Raw genomic sequence first — 11,579 nt, 5'->3', positions numbered from 1 at the left:
TGTCCAGAAAGTAGAACTAGAGTCTAGAAAAAACTCATACGTGTACTGAAGAAAAAAAAAGTAACATGTAATTTTTTAATTTAAATGGCGGTGGGTTTTATAAAAAATTTTGAGGCCCATCGTTTTTGGAGGCTCGGTTCTGTAGAACCTCTTGCACTCCCTGTAACACCCCGTTCTCCCAACAACGTAATATTAATTATTAGAATCAGAGTAAACCATACAACGGAGTGTCACACTGCTAATCAAAATTTCATAAATAGAAAATAGCTATTTATTTAAATCAACATTTTAAATATCTCCAAAACTGCAGCGGAATAATTCTTTAGGAAATACAATTTCAACCAAATCCAACATAAAGGAAAACAATTTCAACCAAATCCAACATAAAGGAAAATCTTGGCACAAAGGCCTCAACGTAATCAACATTATTTTCAACAACGATAAACTCCATTATTAAGTCTTTTCCCAAAAATATGATACATAAAAGAAATGAAGAAAACGAAAACATTCGCGACGAATCCCCATCCTAATATGTATCAGAGCCCTAGACACTTGAGCCGACCAAACCTACAAGTCATCATTACCTGCAAGTTACCCATACGAAGGGCAACATTTTCAAGCAGAAGGGGTGAGAAACTTATCCAATAATAATAATATATAATTCATCAAATTAATGAAAATACAACATTTCACAACAGGCATCATTGAAATGTATATAAAAGAATGCATATAGCATCAACATAATCATCTTCAGCAACAAGAACACCAACAACAACAATTTCATTATCAACCACGACACCGACAACTCGACCATGCAACAACGACGACAACAACTCAACAATGCGACTACAACTTCAACAACAACTTAGACAAACTCAACAACAACTTAGACAACTTCATTATGCATGTGGTACCACCAGGGCATTAAGCCCCTTTCGCTAAGGTCATAATTGGACCTGTCGGGCATTAAGCCCCCATCGCTAAGGTCATAAAGGACCTGTCAGGCATTAAGCCCCCATCGCTAAGGTCATAAAGGACCTGTCAGGCATTAAGCCCTCATCGCTAACTATGCAACAACACAACTCTAAATGCAATGGACTCAACTAGTGTATATCAACATACAACTACAACAGCACCTACAACAACAACATATGTGCCTAAAACAATTATGACACACTCCCCAACTTCGACATTAGACGATACAACAACGTCAACAACGGAAATCAACAACATAGCATATATATAAAATCAATTACATTCCTCTCAAAGTTCAAAACATCCTTCAATAGCAATTAAGTTTTGATCAATAGAACATAAGTTAAATACCCATAAAACACCTCAATTAAATCACTAACACTTAAGTTTGAAGTTGGGAAACCAACCATAAGCTTTTGGACTAACTAGAGATTAGTCATGCTAAGTTTTCTTAAAATTTTCTGAAGACTCACTTGGACTATTTTCATCATAACTCAAAATCTACAAATAATTTTCTAGCCATTAGAAAGCTAACTCAATTATCTACAACTTTTATGTTTACACCGAAGGCTAATTCAAAACAGAAACGGGTGAAAAATGTGAGTATTTCCTAGATTGACCTGTCAGAAAATCGGTGGCCGGTTTTGACAAATCGGTGGCCGATTTTTCCAGAACTAAAACTGGAAATTTAGATCAGAAAATGGTGGCCGATTTTGACAATTCGGTGGCTGATTTTGGGCTTCTCAGCAGTTCAAAAATCAGTTTATCAATGCGTTTTTTGCCTAAGAATCACTATTAAAAACCAATTTTCAATCACCCAAACCCCCAAAATGATTTAGAACAATGTTTACAGATTCTATATACAACATAGCAAGTAAAACAACATATAACCATGCATTCAACAACATAATTCATCATAATTCATCAATTATCATAACTTCTCTAACCCTAACCTCAAGAACAACAATTCACCAATTTTCAGAATTACATATCAAGATTATTGAAAGGAATCCCACCCTTACCTTAGATTAGTTTTCTGAATTCCAACAGTTGCGTTGTTCGTCCAATTAGGGTTCTCTCTGACTTCTCTGCTTTCTCCCCTCCTTTCTCAGTTATACGCGTTATGTTTTTCTTTCCCACTTACTGATTTTATTCTTTCTCTAATTGCTCTTCTCACCACAGTCCTACTCTTTCCTTTAATAATTAATTATTTCTACTAATAATAATATTTCTCCCCCACTTAGAAAAATACATATTTAATAACTATTAACATATATTTCACCAATATAACATATATTAATAATATTTCACATAATATTCTAATAAATCAATTCAAATAACAATTATGAAAAAGTGGGCGTTACACTCCCCAGGGTCCGGCCCTATATATATATATATATATATATATATATATATATATATATGTTTTCTAAAAGGATCATGCTAAGGTGCCTTTAAAAAGAATTCATTAAAAAAATAGAAATACAAATTAATTACTTGTCAGAGTGAATAAGTCAGTTTTTATACAAAAGTTGTCTTTTAATTTTTTAAATGATGTTCAAATGATTATGCATAACAACATTGTGTCATCTATGTCTATGAATGTTGTTTCCATATGATTGGTTTTGTCATCCAAAAAAAATTAACGGCGCAACCTGTTGCCCATTTGTTTTTCATTCATGTGTAAATATAATAAAAGCTTGTGATTATCATGAAGGAAATTGTTAGCAATTATCTTCTTTTAATTACATCAAAAAAAACAAAAATAAAATCATTTTGTCTATAAAATAATAATAATAATAATAAAATTGCATCTACAATCTTTTAAACGCATGCTTGGTTTTGTTGTGACAAAAATTGATTTCGAATGAAAATTGATTTTACTTAAAGTTAGGTTGAATGTAAAGTAGATTATCTTTAGACGCATTTAGTAAAAATGAGTTTGACAACAAACTTTAAGGTGAAATCTTTCAAAAAACAAATAAAAACTTTAGCGTGAAAATCATGTTTTGACTCAAAAGTTAAAGATCATTGTTTCAAGTTGTAATCAATTTTAGAAGGAAAATCAATCATACTCAAAAGCAATCAAATATGTTAAAATTAATTTCATATCTCGAGAATAAAATTTATAGCTACTCCAAACATGAAACTAAATATAGGTTAAGGTGTGTCATAAAAGAAAATCCAAACAGTACTTTAAGTTACATTGGACCATTATTATTGTTAAAAATGATATATTTATATCATATTTATATAATGATAATCCCAAATCAACTACTATTAATAACTTATCTAAAAAAAAACTACCATTAAACTTTAATCGGATATTTTTTCAAACAAATTTACCCTTAGTTTAGTCGATATATTATAGAAGATTACTCCCTCTGTTCACATTTAGAAGTAAAAAAGTATTTTTTAGATTCATTCGTCTACAAATAGACTAACTATATTATGTATTCAATAAACTTAAAAAATACATTTTTGGTTATAAATATGACCGGAATGAGTATTTAGTAAAAAGCGAGGCTAAAGGAAAAAAAAATCAATATTTTTTTTAGCTAAATGTGAAAGATGTTTTTTATTACTACTATTGTTATTAAATCAGATTTTTTATTGTTTTCAATTCTAAATTAGCAAACATTTTGATTGTTCAAAAAAAAATTAGCAAACATTTTCAATAGTTTAAACATATTAGCCATTTTAGTCCCTATAAATATATCATATTTGTTTTTAGTCTCAATTTTTCTTCAAACAATGGTCCTTCAAATGTTTTGTGTCAACATTTATGATCTTTATTTTTAAGTCAACTCATGTGTACCATTTCAATATTTTAGATTGCATAAAAAAAAATTCACTTCTAGTTAATCTAAAATTAATTTACTAGTTTTTGTGTGAATTGGATATCCTTTGTGTGCAACTGCAAAGACTCATATCTTGGATCATATATGACTGTAATGAGTGACAAAACTTTTTCTTCAAAAAATTTAACAATGTTGCACTCTCGTTGTATTCAAACCCAAACTAACTTACTCTTTTTTAAGCATTATTATGACATATTTCACCTCCACTTCGATTAGAATACTTAATTCAATAAAGCAAATCTAAAATAAAGAAATGATATTCATTTACTCATTTTTCTTGTATTCGTTATACCTGGTTAATCATGTTTAAAAATATCGGATAATCAAGTTAAGTACATAGTTAGTTCAATTTGCAGTAAAATAAAATAAAAAATATTATACTCCATCCGTTTCAAAATGAGTGTCACTTTAGCCAAAAAAATTGTTTCAAAATGAATGTCGCTTTACATTTCCAATACAACTTTAATTTTTTTCTTCCAACTTTACCCTCTCAAACTTTTCTCTCACACAATTTTCAATGCAACTTTAAGTTTGTCTTTTTCTAATAAAGTAAGGACGGTTTAGTAAAAGCGTTGTATCCAATGATTATTTCATTCCATTTCTTAATCTGTGTGCCAAAGCCTAAAACGACACTCATTTTGAAACGGAGGGAGTATAATTCAACTGAGTACATAGTTCAATTTGCGGTCAAAATTTGTTTAATTTAACTACACGATTAACCATAATTTTTAAAGTTTTCAACATGATCTAAACATTTTTGAAAAATAAAGTGTGACCGAAACATTTTTGTTTAAAACAATCTCTCCGCCTCCTTCACCAAACACAGATTATAGAACTTTTGTCCCGTGAGCTTAGCTCAGTTGGTATGGACAATGCATAAAATATGCAAGGTCCGGGGTTCAAACCCCGGCCACCAACGTTCAAACCCCGGCCACCAACAAAAAAAAGATTATAAACTTCTTTTTAAACCTTTCTCTGCTGAACTTTTGTTTACCAGTTCTTGTGTAACGTGAAGGAAAAAAAAAATTGTCTTATTGTATTGTTTATAGGCCTTGTTTATTTAATATAAAAAGGGTGTGGAAGATGAACTCTTAAGCTGGAGGTTGCTCATCTAATCCAATTTGCATGGTCACATCGAGTAAAAACTAAGACAACAATACAAATCCAAAAAGCATATATAAACAATGAATAAAATCATTGTCCAAAATTAAATAATTATGAAGATCAAAGTTTGACAATTAAGTACATAAATGAATCATTTGTACATTGTATGACAACATTTCAAAATCAACTCTCACCTAGAGATGGCTATTAGCCGTGTTGGTCTCCATGAAATTGGAATAATTTTCTTGCTCCAAATGATGATGATTACTTGTGTAAAGCCACTCTCATTTAATTACCAACAAGGCTTTAAATATGATTATGTGAAACTAGAAGGAGATGCTTCTTTGCTGTATTCATCCATCCAACTGACTTCAACCTCAAGTTACGAAGACGAAGCTTACAGTGTTGGGAGAGTGACATGTTTTAAGCCATTGCAACTATGGGACAAGACCTCAAGAAAACTCACTGATTTCACTACCCAATTTTCCTTTGTAATTTTCTCTAATAAGACTTATTTTGGAGATGGATTGGCATTTTTCTTTGCAGATCCAAGACTTCCACTTTATTACCATATAAGACAAGGAGGTGGTCTTGGTCTTGTGAATGATTACCAAATATTGAATTCTAATGGATATTCATTTGTAGCAGTGGAGTTTGACACTCACCAAAATGATTGGGATCCACCAGGCACTCATGTAGGTATAAATTTCAATTCTTTGAGGTCTAATATAACTAAACCATGGTTTATCGATATTAGGAATAAGAAGGCTTATCATTGCAAAATTGAGTATAATTCCAGTGCTCATGATTTGAAAGTTTCTTTCACTGAAAACATAACCAATGGTGAGCCTTCATATAGTTACCTCTCATACAATGTTGATTTGAGAGATTACCTACCTGAGAGGGTTATTTTTGGTTTCTCAGCTGCTACAGGATATATGTTTGAGATGAATAAATTGCTGTCATGGTCATTCAATTCAAGTTTAAATCAAACATCTCCATTTGAAGCCTCCCCAATCCCAACAAATCCTAGTCCTTCACCAATTCCCAATGTTAAAATTAGCCATAAAACTGATAGCAAAGCAGGTAGTATATGGGTTGGGGTAGGAGTTGGTGTAGGTATTGCATCAAGTTTCCTTATTTTAGGATGGTTTTGTATTTCAATGTGGAAGAGAGCTAAAGGAAACAAAGAAGATTCTATTTTTGACCTGAAAATGGATGATGAATTCCAAAAGGGCACTGGACCTAAAAAGTTTTGCTATAATAAACTGGTGAGTGCAACAAATAACTTTGCAGAAGCAGAAAAGATAGGGCAAGGTGGTTTTGGTGGTGTTTATAAAGGCTATTTGAAAGATATAGATACCAATGTTGCTATAAAGAGGATTTCAAGAGAGTCTAAACAAGGGATAAAGGAATATGCAACTGAAGTGAAGATCATTGGCCAGCTTAGACATAGGAATTTAGTACAACTAATTGGTTGGTGTCACAAGAAAAAGGACTTCCTCCTTATATATGAGTTCATGCAAAATGGTAGCTTAGATTCTCACCTATACCGTGGAAAAAGCGTATTGACATGGCAAATGAGGTACAACATTGCTATGGACTTGGCTTCAGCACTTTTGTACCTTCATGAAGAATGGGAACAATGTGTGCTTCATAGGGATGTCAAATCCAGCAACATTATGTTAGACAACAATTTCAATGCCAAGCTTGGGGATTTCGGATTGGCAAGGCTTGTGGATCATGAGAAAGGATCACAATCAGACACCACAATCATAGCTGGGACCATGGGGTACATAGCTCCTGAATACATCACAACAGGGAAGGCTACAAAGGAATCGGATATATACAGCTTTGGTATTGTTTCATTGGAATTAGCCAGTGGAAGAAAACCAGTAGATCTTAATGCCAAGGAGGATCAAATGGCTATATTTGATTGGGTTTGGGAGCTTTATAGATTAGAAAGGTTGCTTGAAGTAGCAGACACAAAACTTGGAGGTGCATTTGATGAGGAACAAATGGAACGTTTAGTGGTTATTGGTCTTTGGTGTGCCAATCCAAATTATTCGTTTAGGCCATCTGTAAGACAAGTGATTCAGGTGCTTAAACTTGAAGCTCCTTTACCGATTCTCCCGCCTCCCATTAAGAGTCCAAATCCTGATCCAGATTCTTCTGCCTCGGTGGCTTACACTTCTTCATAATAATGTGATCCATGGGTGAACTAGATGTCAATGCTTTTTAAGTTTGGTGTGGTGGTGGCATTGCACTAGTCATTATTATTTATTTGACAGTTAAAGTGTGTAGTTTTCCTTTTGCAGTTATATGTTATGTGTAAAGATCATTTGAACTTTTGTGTGTGTGCTCGCGCACATTTGTACTCTCCTGATTACATAAGTTTGTGATTTAATAAAAGCATTCTCGTATATATAGCTTCATGTGCCCCCCCAGTAGCTTGATGAAGAAGAATGTACGCAGCAAGTTTTGTCTGCACAAACAAATTGGTATTGCACCATGCACAAATTTATTTTCCATTGTTGTATCGTTAAATCCCATCATGTTTCATTTAATTTAATAGTAAAATATATTGACTCAATAGTAGAAATACCCTTGTACATGGTGCAAGACATATGTCCTTTTGTTTTAGGAGAGAAGACTTGTGTCCTGTGTGCACCATAGATTTGGCCAAATAAACTTATATGATAGGAATATATAAGAAAATTTATTTATTAATTTTACTGAAGTAACATATACAACAAACTTACCAAGAAAAATTATTTATGTTAGTATCTCTAACGCCGTAGAGAAAACAGCCTTCATAAATAAAGGTTAAGGGGGATTGAGAGTCCGATTCCGATTCCGGTTCCAAAGTAATAAATATCAAGCCCATTTTTGCTAGCAATGAATAGCTCAACAGAAATAGGTAGGAGCTTCACGACTAAGACTGTGGTGATGCTGTAAGTGCAGAAAAAGCCACACATCCATACCATGATGATGGATGATGGATGATTTGTAAGGGGTTTGGCCCTCTTTCACGAATGGAGAGGTTGGTTTAGAGAGATGACGACTCATTTATCGATATATCTTTATTTATTATAGAGAAATTCATTCCATTTATAAGTAATCCAACCATTTTATTATATATGAGCTGCTATAAGATGTTTAAGTGACATGTTAAGGTCTCTAATTGTAAATATGCTCGTTTATTTTTTTTATATTCTTCTGCATACATTAGTGTGTGTACACGAAGTTGCTTATATAAAAATGCCTTGCTTGTATCACAAACTTACATGTTACCATGAGAAAACAAATGCACACCCACTGTCTAAATGATATTTAGAGTTTACACACAACTGAAAAAAATGGAACTACTACACAGCTCTCCACCAAACAATGACTTGATGGAATGTCACCACCACACCAAAATTCAAAAACATGTCACATCACATTATTCTATCTCAGTTTAAGAATTGTAAGCCTCAGAAGGAAAAGAAACTGGATCAAAAATCGTGCTCATTGTTGTAGTAGGATAAGTTGACTCAAACATCTCCTCTGAAAAAATTGGTAAAGGAGCTTCAAATTTAAGCACCTGAATCACTTGTCTTACAGATGGCCTACATGAATAATTTGGATTAGCACACCAAAGACCAGTAACCACTAAACGCTCCATTTGTTCCTCGTCAAATGCATCCCCAAGTTTTGTGTCTACTACTTCAAGCAACCTTCCTACTCTATAAAGGTCCCAGACCCGATCAAATATAGCCACTTGACCCTCCTTGGCCTTACGATCAATTGGTTTTCTTCCACTTGCCAACTCTAATGAAACAATACCAAAACTGTATATGTCAGATTCCTTTGTAGCTTTCCCTGTTGTGAAATATTCAGGAGCTATATACCCCATAGTCCCAGCAATAATCGTGGTACTTTGTGATCCTTTCTCATGATCCACCAACCTAGCCAACCCAAAATCACCAAGCTTTGCATTGAAACTATCATCCAACATAATGTTGCTGGATTTTATGTCTCTATGAATCACACATTGTTCCCATTCTTCATGAAGATACAACAATGCTGAAGCCAAATCCATAGCAATGTTGTACCTCACTTGCCATGTCAATATGCTTTTTCCGCGATATAGGTGAGAATCTAAGCTACCATTTTGCATGAACTCGTATATAAGGAGGAAGTCTTTTTTCATGTGACACCAACCAATTAGTTGTACTAAATTCCTATGCCTAAGTTGGCTAATGATCTTCACTTCAGTTGCATATTCCTTTATCCCTTGTTTAGACTCTCTTGATATTCTCTTTATAGCAACATTGGAATCTATGTCTTTCAAATAGCCTTTATAAACACCGCCAAAACCACCTTGTCCTATCTTTTGTGTTTCTTCAAAGTTATTGGTTGCACACACCAATTTGTTATAGCAAAACTTTTTAGGTCCAGTTCCCTTTTGGAATTCATCATCCATTTTCATGTCAAAAATTGAATCTTCTTTTTTCCCTTTAGCCCTCTTCCACATCAAAAAACAAAAACATCCTAAAATAAGGAAAATTGATGCAATACCTACGCCAACTCCTAGCCTTAGCCATACAGTACGTTTGTTGCTAGATATTTTGAGACTATTGGGAATTGGTGAAGGACTAGGATTTGTTGAGATTGGGGAGGACAATTTGTCATCCTGAATTTCTAAACTTGAATTGAAAGACCATGACTTTAATGTATTCATTTCAAACATTAGTCCTGTAGCAGCTGAAAAGCCAAAAATAACCCTCTCAGGTAGGTAATCTCTCAAATCAACATTATATGAGAGGTAAGTTTTTACAGGCTTATCATTGACTATGTTTCCGGTGAAAGAAACTTTCAAATTATGAGCACTTGAATTGTACTGAATTTTACAAGAATAATAAGTCTTCTTATTCCTAATATCAATCAACCATGGTTTAGTTTTCTGAGACACCACAGAGTTGAAATTTATACCTACATGTATGCCGGATGGATCCCAACCATTTTGGTGTGTGTCAAACTCCACTGCTAAAAATGAATGTTTTGTAGAATTCAATATTTGATATTTATCCACAAGACCAAGACCACCGCCTTCTTTCGTATAGCCAACAAATGGAAGTTCTGGATCTGCAATGAAAAATGCTAATCCATCTCCAAAACCAGTCTCATTTGAGTAAATTACAAAGGAAAATTTAGTAGTGAAATCAGTGATTTTTCTTGAGGTCTTGTCCCATAGTTGCAATGGCTCAAAACACGTGACTCGCCCAACACTGAAAGCATTGCTTTGGTATCTTGAGGTTGAAGTAAGTTGAATGTATGAATCCAACAAAGAAGCATCTCCTTCTAGCTTCACATCATCATATTTAAAGCCTTCATAATTAAATGAGATTGGCTTTACTGAAGTAATCATTTGGAGCAATAATATGATGCCAATTGCTTGATGACCAATATGGTAAGTAGTCATCTCTATGTGAGAATTGATTTTGAAAGCTTTCATTGCAAATGACTCAAGTGTACTTAATTGTCAAACTTTGATATTCATAATTATTTAAAACTTTAGGACAATGATTTTGTACATTGATCGTTATTTATATATTTTTATATTACTTTTGGATTTGTATGGTTGGCTTAGTTCTTAATTAGTGAGTGGTGACCATATGCAAATTGGAATACATGATCAACCTCTAGCATTAGAGTTAATCTTCCACGTCCTTTTATATTTTATATTAATAAACAATGCCAGTAAACTATAGACTAAGTCACATTCACAGGCCGGTCTGTTTGTTTGTTGAAAGTGAAAAAACACAATCAACTTCTCTGTATAACGCATTTGAGTATTCAATGCTGGGAAAGTAAGAAAAAATATATTACTCTGTTTATTTGTTTAAAGAAAAAATATTTCCTTGTTAGTTTGGATGCTACTCCTCAACATACATTCAAACGTTTGTTCATAATATTTCCCATGCTTAATGATGTGAAAAAATAGCTCATTTAATCAGATTAAGGACTACTGTATTCTTTGCTTTTGGCATAGAGGATATTTAGGGAAAATACTTGGGTGACATAATGTCACCGTGACATTAAATCTGGGCCACACAAATGTGTTGTGTTGTGTGACCCAGATGTGTTGTATGTGTTGTGTGGCCCAGATTTAATGTCACGGTGACGTTATGTCACCCAAATGCTTCCCGATATTTAGACTGTGTTTGGTAACAATAAGAGCTAGCTAATAGCTTATTGAATTTAGCTTTAGTTTGTTGAATCAAAATGTGATGTGTTTATTAACAAGCTTTAATCGTGAGCTCATAGCTATTCCTGAGATGCTATTTCATGTAATTTTTAAGCTTATAACTTATACCTTCTTATAATTTCTTCCGATTTTAACCTTGTTAATTTAATTTTATTATTTTTATATAAAAAAAAAAAACCACCCACATTCCCACGTTTTATAGCTTACTGCAACAAACCTCACAGCTTACTAGTTACTACATGGTATAGTTTTCTATATTATGTTGTTCAAAAGTAATTTCATACAGGACAATTAGTATCAAAATTCTATTAAAAATACTCTTCTCTCTTATGAAATTACTCATTCACTATAGCTGCAGTTATTTTTAAATCGATTTAATCATTTTT

General features: G+C 33.1%; 2 pseudogenes across 1 annotated transcript; one reads left to right on the top strand and one right to left on the bottom strand.

The window, feature by feature from the left end:
• The first annotated feature begins 5,006 nt into the window (after nt 1–5,006).
• LOC146911570 (L-type lectin-domain containing receptor kinase IX.1 pseudogene) lies at nt 5,007–7,363 on the top strand (annotated as a pseudogene).
• An 831-nt stretch (nt 7,364–8,194) lies between these two features.
• Nucleotides 8,195–10,540, bottom strand: LOC146911569 (L-type lectin-domain containing receptor kinase IX.1 pseudogene; annotated as a pseudogene). The gene has a single exon (XR_015018069.1). The product of XR_015018069.1 is annotated as an L-type lectin-domain containing receptor kinase IX.1 pseudogene (transcript).
• Nucleotides 10,541–11,579: the final 1,039 nt, after the last annotated feature.

The sequence above is a fragment of the Medicago sativa genome, chromosome 7, assembly GCF_051527215.1.
Source record: "Medicago sativa cultivar Bolivia chromosome 7, Bolivia_mono, whole genome shotgun sequence".
NCBI lineage: Eukaryota > Viridiplantae > Streptophyta > Magnoliopsida > Fabales > Fabaceae > Medicago > Medicago sativa.
This window is presented reverse-complemented; position numbering and strand designations above follow the sequence as displayed.